The sequence below is a fragment of the Camellia sinensis genome, chromosome 7 (genome assembly GCF_055761805.1).
Source record: "Camellia sinensis isolate YWXY chromosome 7, ASM5576180v1, whole genome shotgun sequence".
In the NCBI taxonomy this organism is placed as follows: domain Eukaryota; kingdom Viridiplantae; phylum Streptophyta; class Magnoliopsida; order Ericales; family Theaceae; genus Camellia; species Camellia sinensis.
In genome coordinates this window covers 6,105,096-6,116,859 of record NC_138967.1, presented here as the reverse complement: position 1 = coordinate 6,116,859, position 11,764 = coordinate 6,105,096, and positions in this window count along the sequence as shown.

Below are 11,764 nucleotides of genomic sequence, written 5' to 3'. Positions count from 1 at the left end.
ACAACCCGTAAGAAAAAATACAAAGGGTTCAATGGGTGTTTGTTTTGGGTCTTTTGAGAGAGAGAGAGAGAGAGAGAGAGAGAGAGAGAGAGAGAGACTTTCCTTGTTAAACATTTGACCAAAATTCTTTTTAGGTAAAACAGCTTTGCGGTCAAAATCTGGGATGTTGTTTTCTGATATTTTTTTGCTTTCTTGGAATTTTTTACCTTGATAAATTTTTGGAACTTATGCTCTGTTGGGTTGATTGGAATGGGATGGAATGATTATTCCTTAGGCTCTCTTGTAGAATGATCATTCTTTTACAATGGTGAATGACGATTCCATTTATAATGTATTTTTCATATTTTTTAGTAAACCAAACATAGGAATGGACAATTTGATGAAATGATCATTTCATTCAACTTCATTCCATTGAACCAAACATTAACCAGGAGAAAAACAATCAAACCAAAATCTGGCTTTTTCTTGGAATTTATTTTCCCCAATCTACTGAATCAAACGGAAGCATAAGGAAAGCCTATTTACAACCGGCTTGATGTTCCTTTTATGTCATCCCCATTTGCAAATATGCATGTGTTCACAAAATTATACAAATATGCAATGAAGGCAATTCAACTATCCTTTACATGTAAATGTGTTCTCAAGCTACCATTACATGGTCTAGGTAGCCTGAGAGTTTCTCTTTCATAAGTTTCCATTTTTTTGAACTTCATGAATATATATATATATATATATATATACTAAATTCAAGTATGACTCAAATTTAAATCCTGTATAAGTAATAAAAAACACACTCTTAAATGACAACAAGATTATAAATGTAGAAGCCTAAATGATGTAATATTCGCAAGGGCAAGCAGCTTAGATCACAGTAATTGTTTTGATGAATAGGTTATTTTTAACAGAATTGAACCAAATCTAACAATGTTAGTAACAATATTGACTTGTCAATTTAAAAATGTTGACTTGTCCTAGGATTACTAAGATCATAATGTGAAATGAGCACATTAGTCAAATTGCTCCAATTGGTAGTTCATACTAATTATTTATTTTATATTAATTAGCTCACTTTAGCACATTAGTATGATATTTTTGTTTGTATATGCAAATTATGAGATACAATTTTAAGCGGGCTGCCCATAAAAATTTACCTTTTAACTTCATAATTTTGAAGACTTGGTTAGTGAAGTTATTTTCTTACTTGGCCTTTGTCTGAAACTTTTATTGGTAGACTACATTTTCACTTCACCGATTCCCTTCTTAGTATTTACAAATTTAATTTTTATTCATAAACACATATATAATAATGTGACATAGATATTTTTACAATTATGTAGTAGTTGTTTTTAATTTCAAATGCCATTTAAAAAATTCATTACACCAACAAGCCGGAGTTCAAAACTGGTCTTTCCCACACCAACATAATGGTTTGTTTAATTTTTGTTATTTTGTCTTCAAAAAATTCATTACATTCTAAATTCATGTAAATTTTCTCTCCCTCAAAGGGCTAACCCAGAGTTTTGTTCATCCAAAGGATGGCACCAGATTATTCTATCTTTATGCTGAAAAAAAACCCATGTAAAGATGATTATAACAGTATTCTTAAACCCTCAAGCTTTATTGATCTACAAGTCCTTGTAAGTACTGATTGCTAACTTAGCATGCTCCAGCAAAAGTGAAGAGTGTGATATACATAATAATAAGGTAGTAAAATGTCTTGAAGTACTTGAAACTGTATACTATACCTTAATAATGGGTGTATGCATTAGTAATGTGTGTTTTTACTCATCAATACAATTCTTTTTCAGGGCATCTTGATATTCAAATGACAGACAGTTTGATGTAACAAACAGAGTAAATTATTGAAATATTCTTCTAGATATTTGAAGCCTACCTTTCCCTCCTTTAAGTCTTTAGAAATTCATGGAAACTGAGTGGGGAAAGGTTCCTCTTGTTATATGCTTATCAGTACCCCTCAGTGCTCAGCATCATCAAATTAGGTCTGTTTACTGCTTTGTTTGGTTCTAATCTTGTCAAAGATCTGGCTGATATGTTTACTTAGTTTAAGGTTTGGTGCACCCACTTGAAATTCAAAAGAAGGTGCGAAAGAGCTATCCCAAAGCTTGTTTGTCTGCATTTGGAGATTTCCTCTTCCTTACTTTTTATCGTCCATTTGGGAATCATTATGCTTTGAAGTGAGTTTATAATAATGTAATTTATTGTTTGCAGGTGTCTTTCAAAAGTTTTCAAGGGGCAGACAGGTGGGTTTTTGCAATCACATTCATGATTATTTCTATTACTCTTTTTGATTAAACAGAATATAGTGTGTAATGATAATGATCGTAACCTAAACTGTGTTACTTTTAAATTACTTTAAAAGTAATTGTGATATTTTCTTGTGTTTGTGCATATACAATTTATAATAGATCACAATAGGATGACATAATAGTATTCAACACTATTGATTGATGCCAAGCATGCGTGGGTGTTCATGACATAACAAAAATGGTGTTATAGAAATGAAATAGAACACTACTAAGATATATTGGTATGTGTGGGTGTTCATGTAGTAGTGAGAACTTGTTGCTTACTTGTGATAATCTGGTTGATCTTGTAGAATCTTCATTAGAGATACCTAGTCTTTTTTGTTGTTGTTGATAAATAGAGATACCTAGTCATTTTTTATGAATCTCTATATCATAATCTATCAAGTGCATTGTAGAAACTTTTAGTTTCTTCATTAATATGCTTCATGCTAGAAATGCTTCTAGTATGCTTGATAGTTTTGATTCAGGTTGCACCACCGGGATGCAATAATCATGACAGTTGTTAATTTAGCAAGTAATTATCCATACATACATAAATAGCCTTAGACCCGTCCAAGAATCTTCATTAGAGATACCTAGTCATCTTTGATGAAGCTCTTCTTGGATTGTCCAATTGGGACAATTCAGGAGCACAAGTCTGTGTTGTAATTAGTAGTTCTACCGCTTAAATGTAGTCCATCTCGTAGAGATTTCGTGTAGTAGCTTCTCATGTTCTCTGAGTGCATACTAGACAAAGTGTAGCAGTATACCTAGTCTATGTCGTGTACTTGGAGAATCCTGGGGAGATGCTGCCGAAATTTCGTTAGAGATAGATAGAGCGGTATGAGCTACTTTTTACAATATAGACTGTGCATCCCTGAATGGAAAAGTAGAATGAACCAACCTATTAGAGAAGAGTTAGCGGTGAATGGTGTCATGTCACATGCATTGTAATGTACTTAATTAAGGTTAAGAATAATTAAAATGAAATGAAATTTTTGAACCTTGTTGATTTGGTAGTGACATTTTGAACCTTGGTGAATGGTGTCATGTCGCATGCATTGTCATGTCGTATGCATTGTAATGTACTTAATTGGGGTTAACAACTCCATCTCTGCTGTAAACCTTCGTATTGTGGTTGCCATTGCACATCTCCACATCCTATCCTTCAGTGCTAAACTAGGAAACTGTTTCTTGAAGTTGTTGTGTAGGTGCCTCACACAATGCCTATGCTCTGACTCTGGGACTAGTTCATTAAGTGCTGGAATTATACCTGTCAAATGAAAAATCAAATTTTAGAAGTAAGTAAATGCTATATACAAGGTAAAAGTAAAAATTAATAATAACAAGTATTATACCTTTTGTTAATCTGTTATAAAGGTCCAGTGATGTTGCTGTTGAGGAGTAATACCCAAATCTTAGAGAACCAGCCCAATGAACCACTTCCATGAGTCCATATTTTCAATCTCAACTACAGCATATGCAATTGCCCACTGTGTGTACCTTTTATATAGCAACCATCAAGACCAACAAATGGTCTACAACCTTCTAAAAGTCCCCTTTTGCAAGCCTCCAAACAAACATATAATCTCAAAAATGGGTTTATGGGATTGAATGGGAAAGAATCAAAGGAACTGAAGATGAACAGAGAGAATTCGATAAAGTAGCTGAATATCTATGTATATGTGTGTGTGTATTTATACAAGTAATTACATGTACTTACACAATAAAAAATAAAAATTATTATATTCAATTACCCAAAATAGTGGTTGTTTGTAAGACAAATACCAGCATTGCCATTGCACACTTGGAATTTTTCAATCATCATCGTTGGGTCACAGGAACGGCTAATATTATCTTGATTTGTGAAATTAGCTACTGCTGTGGGCTTGCTGCTGTGTGTATGTTGCTGCGTGTATATTGTTGCTGCTGTACGTATGTAATAGTCACAAAGTTGCCAATTATTTGCAAGTCAATACAGATGCCGACGAGTCAATGAAGAAATTTGTTTTGGCATCTGTTGAAAAAAAATAGAGAGAGTGGAAGGCTAGAGTTAAACAATTGGGGTATACGCCATTTGACAACGATGCTGATAGGTTAACTCATCGGCCCGAAAGAGTACATGAGCATCAATGGCGAAGCTAGTCTATTATTGGGGCACTCGAAAGGCACATGTATCATTTAAATTGTTTATTGAACTCTATCGTAATCTCATAAGATGAGTTTGTTAATTAATGAATTATCTTGTGTTTGTGTTCATATGTAACAGAAAAAAAGTACAAAAAACAAAGAAATTAGGAAGAAAAAGACATTAAATCACATAACTGGCAGAAAACCATTCTCAATTGTTCGAGTAGAGGTATATAGTTTCTTTATATTTCAAATTGAAATTGTATATTTTGATTTTGTTACTTAATTTTAAGTGTAATTATAGGAAACTAATAAGAAGAATGGAGTTCCTGCAACTCGCTTAGAGGTGTGGATGGCTAGGTACACGAAAGATAACAAACCAAGTAATGATAAAGTTATTGAGGTCATGGTATGTAGCACCATAATTATATACTTTGCATGTATGGAATGTATTAGATACTTGTCTTAATAAGACATAAATCTGCTACTAATATATATATAAGGTACTCAGTAATTATTTTTGATTAGTGTGCCTGACCTAGAAGGCAGAAACTTCTCAGGAGCCTTTGTACCTAATGAAAGTGTGATCATTCTAGTGTTTCTTCAGAGATTAATTTAATTTTTACCACATAATATGTTACATCAAATTACTCAATTGACTTAAGATATTTCTTTTCCCTTCCAATTTGACTCAAACTCCAATTTAGTCTTGTTCCCTTTGCTATTCTAAGGCCATTGTGTAACTTTAACACAGGATCTTTCATTCAATTTTTTCACATAATTGAATTTAGTGAAAGCTTCTTGTTTGATTCCATTTACCTTTTTTTGCTGCCAAATCTACAAGTCAAGGACTGTATTTTTATGAATTCTGAATTTGAGCATATGAAGTGGAAGTGTCATTGAAACAATTTTGAATCTGGATTGATGATGTTATTGAATTCATATGGCCCAATGGAAGCAGGTTACATTTAACGGCACTAGTTATGAACAATTTTATTGGCGGCTAATTACTAATTAACAATTGTAGACACAAATGACGGACCTTGGAGCGCAATCTAATGCTACAAATGAAGAAATTATCACACAGGTTCTAGGGCCTGAGCGACCTGGTCATGTTCGAACATATGGATTGGGTCCTTCCCCGACAGATGTCTTTGGAGGCGGATATAGGCAATCGCAAGAACAAACTCGTATCATCCAAACACAAGTCCAAGAGCAACTTAATCAATATAAAGCACAAATGGAGATGCAAATGAAGGAGATGATGGATGCTATGCTTAATCAACAGAAAGTACAAATGGAGATGCAAAGTACAATCCAAGCTCAACAAGCCCGAATAGAGCAATTGGAGTCTCAACAGGCCATGGGTGGGCCTGTTGCACCAGCTCCTACACATGTGCATTCACAACAACAATCCCATGCATACACCTCATCGTTTAATTGCCATCATTCGTCCGAGGAAGTGAGTAATAGTTAATTATGAAATTTTCATATGACATTTTATTCATGTTATTTGTTCTTATCAAATGCAGGTTCACATATCAAAGAAAGAAAAGAAGAAGAAGAAGAAGAAGAAGAAGAAGTAGATATGACAAACTCAGGTTCATTCTAAACCATTATAGTTGGATTTGCTTCCTCCTTCTCACTTATTTGTTGATTGGCTTCAGATTCAGTCTAGTTAGTTGAGTTCTATGATGTGCATTGTTAATTATTGCTTCTCATCTGAGGATTTGGTTATGCACTTATTGATAGATTTTACTTCCCTAAAATTCCAAAAAAAAAAAAAAAATTCATTTTAACTTTGTTTCTTATTTTATATATTTTACCTCTTATGCTTATAAAACACTATTTATAATATACCACAGCATATCTCATTTTGTTAATATTATCATTTCTGAAGTTACAAAATTAATTTTCAATCATTATATTGCTCCCATATCCAATATAATATGGAGTGGTGGCAGGCCACTGCAAACCCCTTCCACAGCCATTGTACCTCCATGATTTTCTGCTCTATTATTTTCTTCTCTGTCTTTCTCTTTCTCTAATGTCATTGTTTTCCCCCAACACAAAACTTACGTGTGTATACATATATTTGTATAAGAGAAGATAGTTGAATAGTTGTATTGAGTCTATTGATACCATATTTCACACACTTCACCAATCAATTATGTTATGTTTAGATTTTGAATTTGTTGAGAAAATTTAGGAAAATGTCTGAGATTCCCCAAAAAGCTCCAACAATTTAGCCTAATGATATGATATGGTAGGTGTCAATTTTTAATTTGACTCAAGGGGCTGGCCTCAGGTTTTGAGGTGTGCTCTTAAAGTCTCAAGTTCATAACTTTTTGTGTGCAAACAATTTCTTGGAGTCAGTCCATACAAGGTTGAGATCTCCATAAGAGAGCGGTGAGATTAGTTTTCCGGATTAATCAATCTAATAGGCCACATTATTGTAAATGAATTTATGAATTTAAAAATATGGGTCTATTAACATTTGTCTGAAATCCATTTCGGAATGTTGGAGAGGCCAACTCAACATTCTTAAAGATCCATCCATGACTAAGGTATGAACACCTCTCTCAAATCTAGTAATAGATTAGTCTCAATTCGGTACGGGCTTAGAGATTAACCCTATATTAACCATTCTGTTCCGTATCATACATTGTGACGGAAAGGGAAAATAAGTAAATCTGTGGAAAATCCTCTTTTTTAAATAAGAAAGTTAGTCCAGTTCTGTTTAATTGGGTATATCAGTTTGGAAGTTTAAAAAAATATATTAAAATATATAAATGTGTAAGAAGTTCTAAATGGAGTCATTGATGGAATCACCATTTATGTTAATTGTATTGCCTTCTGGTATGTATTTAGTTAAGTCTGATGCAGAAAATCTGACTATGTTTTTTTGGCTTTTCCTAAGGTTATGGATTCACTTTTGTACTGTTTATGTTTTCACGGCATTTGTCTGCTATCTTCTTTATTTTGTAAGTAATATTTTGTGTACCATTTTTATTGCTGGTTTATTGGAGGGAGAAAAAACATCAATGGAGTTCTAATCACATCTGGAATATGATATAATCTGCAGGAGTTTAACTATATTTCATCAAAAAGGATTGCCTATTTCTATGCATCCAAACCTCAGCCACATCAGTTTACTATATTAGTAAGAAGTATCCCCGTCTCATCCGAGATCAGCATCACTAAAAGTGTTCAAAACTTTTTTACAGAGTATCATTCTCCACATATCTCTCGCATTCAGTGGTTCGTCAATCAGGCAAACTTCAGCAGCTACTTGTAAGCATTTTGTGTGGAAGCTTTGTAGATTTCTTTTCTTTTCTGATGGGAAACTGCAGTTTTATTTGCTTACCCTTTTATCATGGTCATAAATTCTATTTGTTGGAAACTTTTATTGTTTCATTCTTTTACGAGGGTTATTTATTTTAGCTAATAGTATGCATATATATTGTCACTTTCTGCTCACTTTTCGAGAAAAGTCCTTTTTATTTTATTAGTAAAGCCTAAAAACTTACTTATTGAAAAACTAAGCACTAACGAGCTCCCTCTCTTTCTTCTTCTTCTCTCTCCTCTTATGTTTTCTCTGGTTCTTCACCATTACCTTCAGCTCTCTCTCCCATCAAGGTTCCACCATTTGTGGGCTGCATGTGTAACTTGATGTTTTATGGAGACCAACTTCAAGTTGTATGGCAGACAACATTTAGATTTGATTCTTTTAATACATGAAATGCATGGATTGTATGTTTAAGTGTCTCAAGACATACTTAAAAGCTTAGAATAGTTTATTGTGCTCATATTATTATCATCATCTTTTTTTGGTAAGGTTAAGTTTTATTCTAGAACCGAAGGAATTATTATTATCATCATCCTTTTTTGGTAAGTGTGTTACTGTTGTCATCGTCATTTTTTTGTGTGTAATTGGTTCATGTGAATGAAATTTTGAGCCTTTTGGAAGATTAAATTAGTTGCAGTCTGCACTCCTTTTCATACATTGTTCAATTGGAGCATTAGAACAAAATTATTTTAGATATAACACTTCAGATGTGGTTTAGTGTACATCCTAAAACTATATCAACTTGCTTTCTTTTTCCTTTGTGACTTCTAATTATTTGATTTTTTTCTTCTTCTAGAGTGATGTAGATAAATTGAATAGGAGGCTTGTTCGCTTGAAGTCAACAAACCGTACTCGAGAAAGGTTGAGGCGTGATGGCTTTTTGGGATTGTTTGGACACAAGGTTGATCTTTTAGATTACCATGAAAAGAAGCTACAAGACTTGGAAGATAACATGCGGATAGAGCAATCTTCACTGGTGGAAAAGGTACGTGCATTGAGTGTCTTATCAAGTTATCATTATGGATAGCTTCTGGCCATTTGTGGGAGTGATATATCCTGTTGGCGGAAGTTAAGAGTTAAAGCCCCAGTATTGTGATGAGCTTGTGTTGTTATTATGCTTTTTTAGCCAACATAATAAATAATCAATGATTATTGATGCATTCTTGGCTGTTTTAACTTCTTTAGAGCTTATTCACCCCGAAAAAACTTCTGTAGAGCTAAGCATCTAAACTGCATATGCTTTGTACAGAAAGGGGGGGATGGAGCTCACATTCAACTCTTGTCTATGACTGGAAAATAAAACAAAGAGAGAAGGATTAAAAATTACATTGGCAAGGGAAAATAGGTCTTGGATTGTGTAGCGTGGGTCATTTCCTTTAACAACAGTGGTTACATCTCTTTTCCTTTGAAGACATTTAATCAAATTACCTTCTCTCACACTGTTGCGCATTGTCTTATCCTTGCAATTTAATTTTCCATTTTATTATATTATTATTTCTATTGTTGTTTCTGAATTTCAATCTATCATTTTACAGGTATCTTTCGGCTCTTTGATAGGATTTTTACCATACTGTAATCTTCCTGCCAGGTGGAAATTTTTAATCATGGTTGAGAGGGAAAGCCTTAGACCCGTCAAAGTACAAGCAAAAAATTTTTTGGTTGTCTTGAGTTTCTAAAACTCAACGTGGACATGGAATCCTTTGTTTGAATTGCGTCCTATGGAAACAATGTGTTACAGACTCATGGTTGCTTAGATGTCTTAGTTGACACTATGCATGTATATGACACTTAGATGTGAAATTTTCACTTGAAATGATGATTCTTGTGAGATTATATTATGCATATATATGGCATGTATTGAGGACTGGTTTTAAATCTAGCAGTTTGGTTGCATAGAGCAAACATAAAACATGAGATCCCCAAATTGTGAATTCAGTTTCCACCACTAGCAGGGAACCCACCTGTAACGCCCTCAAAATTAACCCATTATATATCATTGATATGCATTATTTAAAGAAGACAATTTATTAATTCATTCATCAGAGTATTACTAAATAAAGCATTACATGTAACATCGAATAAAATGCCCTACAGGCTTACATCTTTCCAAGCCAACACTTGGATTCAAAAATATGAGTTCTAATCTCAATACAAGAAAAGCCCTAGGCTTGAATGTTTACATGTACTATTAAATAAAAAAAATATCAACTAAATGTAGTCTTCTTCAATCCAGAAGCCCAAACCCTCCCAAGCTAAGTCCTTGGAGGTAGTTTATCACCTGAACCTGAAAATGATGTTCCCATAAAGGGTGAGCCACAGCCCAGTAGAAATATACTAAACCACATATAAGCAATGAATAAAGCAATAGCATTCAACAGATGGTTAACCAAAATAATCAATTACTTCATTTTACAGTCTCATGACACTATTGCCAAAGATACGTTTTACTTTCCAATTTTATCAACATGGCTCAGAACCTGGCCAAACTTATAACAGTGAATCACATATATCATATTCACATCCTTCCAATATCAACAAACAAATGAGACTCAAGCTCAAATCAAACACTTCATACTTCCAGATTGATACATATTTTAGTGCTGTATCAATAAAACACTTCTATATAAATAAGCACACATAAAAGTGATGCTAATGGAGTCCATCCCCTATCTCCTCCCAAACAAAATCCGGTTTAGAGGTCCATCCCCTATCTTCCCCTAAACCGTGGAGTACATCCCATATCTCCTCCCACACACAAAACAATGTATGCAAATGCAATGCTCAATCAATACACGTATTTTCTGTATCAATGCCATAGTCAAAATTAATGACTTAACCAATGTGATTAGTTTCAGTTATTCCTAATCCACATGCAATGTCTACAACAATCACGACTATCCTCCACCGATAGCCCAAAACAGTTATTTCTAAACTGAAAATAACTATGTCAACAATTCCATAGACAAATGATTCCAATTACCAAATTACGCTATTTAACCAATGAATTCCCAATTCCATGAATTACTTATACAAATTAATTCAATAATACAACTAGGGTTTTTCTCAAAATTTACCAAAGTATCCCCAACATATCAAATTACCAAAACTTAGAACAAAACCTATAAAATGGAGTAAGAAATCCCTACCTTGAAGCGAAGAACTCGAATGGAGAAGATGACGAAAACCAAAGTGCTCCAAACCCAAGATTGTTCAGATTAAACGGAAGCCCTCGACCCACTCTATCTTTTTAACAAAGGGCTTAGGGTAGAAATACACTCTAAGTAGATCAAACCTAAGAGAGAAGGTGTGTAGGGAGAGGGAGAAGACGGTTCTAGGGTTTTAAAATCAAAAAGGAGATGAAAAATGATCCTGAAAGTCGGATCTCGGATTTTTATACCAGTCGCCCCGCTCGAGCGTGGAAACCCCCGCTCGAGCGCCACTCACAAACTCCCGCTCGAGCGGCCAAACTCCCGCTCGAGCGGCGAATGCACTCTCCCAGAAGTTTTTGCAGACAGGTCCCCGCTCGAGCGCCTAACTCCCCGCTCGAGCGTCACTCACGACTTCCCGCTCGAGCGTCCAATCCCCCGCTCGAGCGTCCAAACCCCCGCTCGAGCGGACAAGCCAAAATCTGGGCAACTAGACTTGGTTCCTAAGCTCAACCAACCTGCTCCAAATCTTCCCAACACAACCCAAGACTCAAAATAAGAAAATAATGAATGACAACAACAATTATACAATGACGGAATCTACGGAACCTAAGTCCGGATACAATAATCAAATGGGAAAAGACCGGGGTCGCTATAACCTCCCCCCCTTAAAAGAATTTCGTCCCCGAAATTAAGCATAAGTTTGTAAATAAAAACAAGTTTTTCTCAATTCTCAAAGATATTGTATAACAACAATAAACATCTTGACCCAATACTGGTCACTTCATCTCTTTATCAAGGGGTATCTCACAATATATATAAAACAACATATA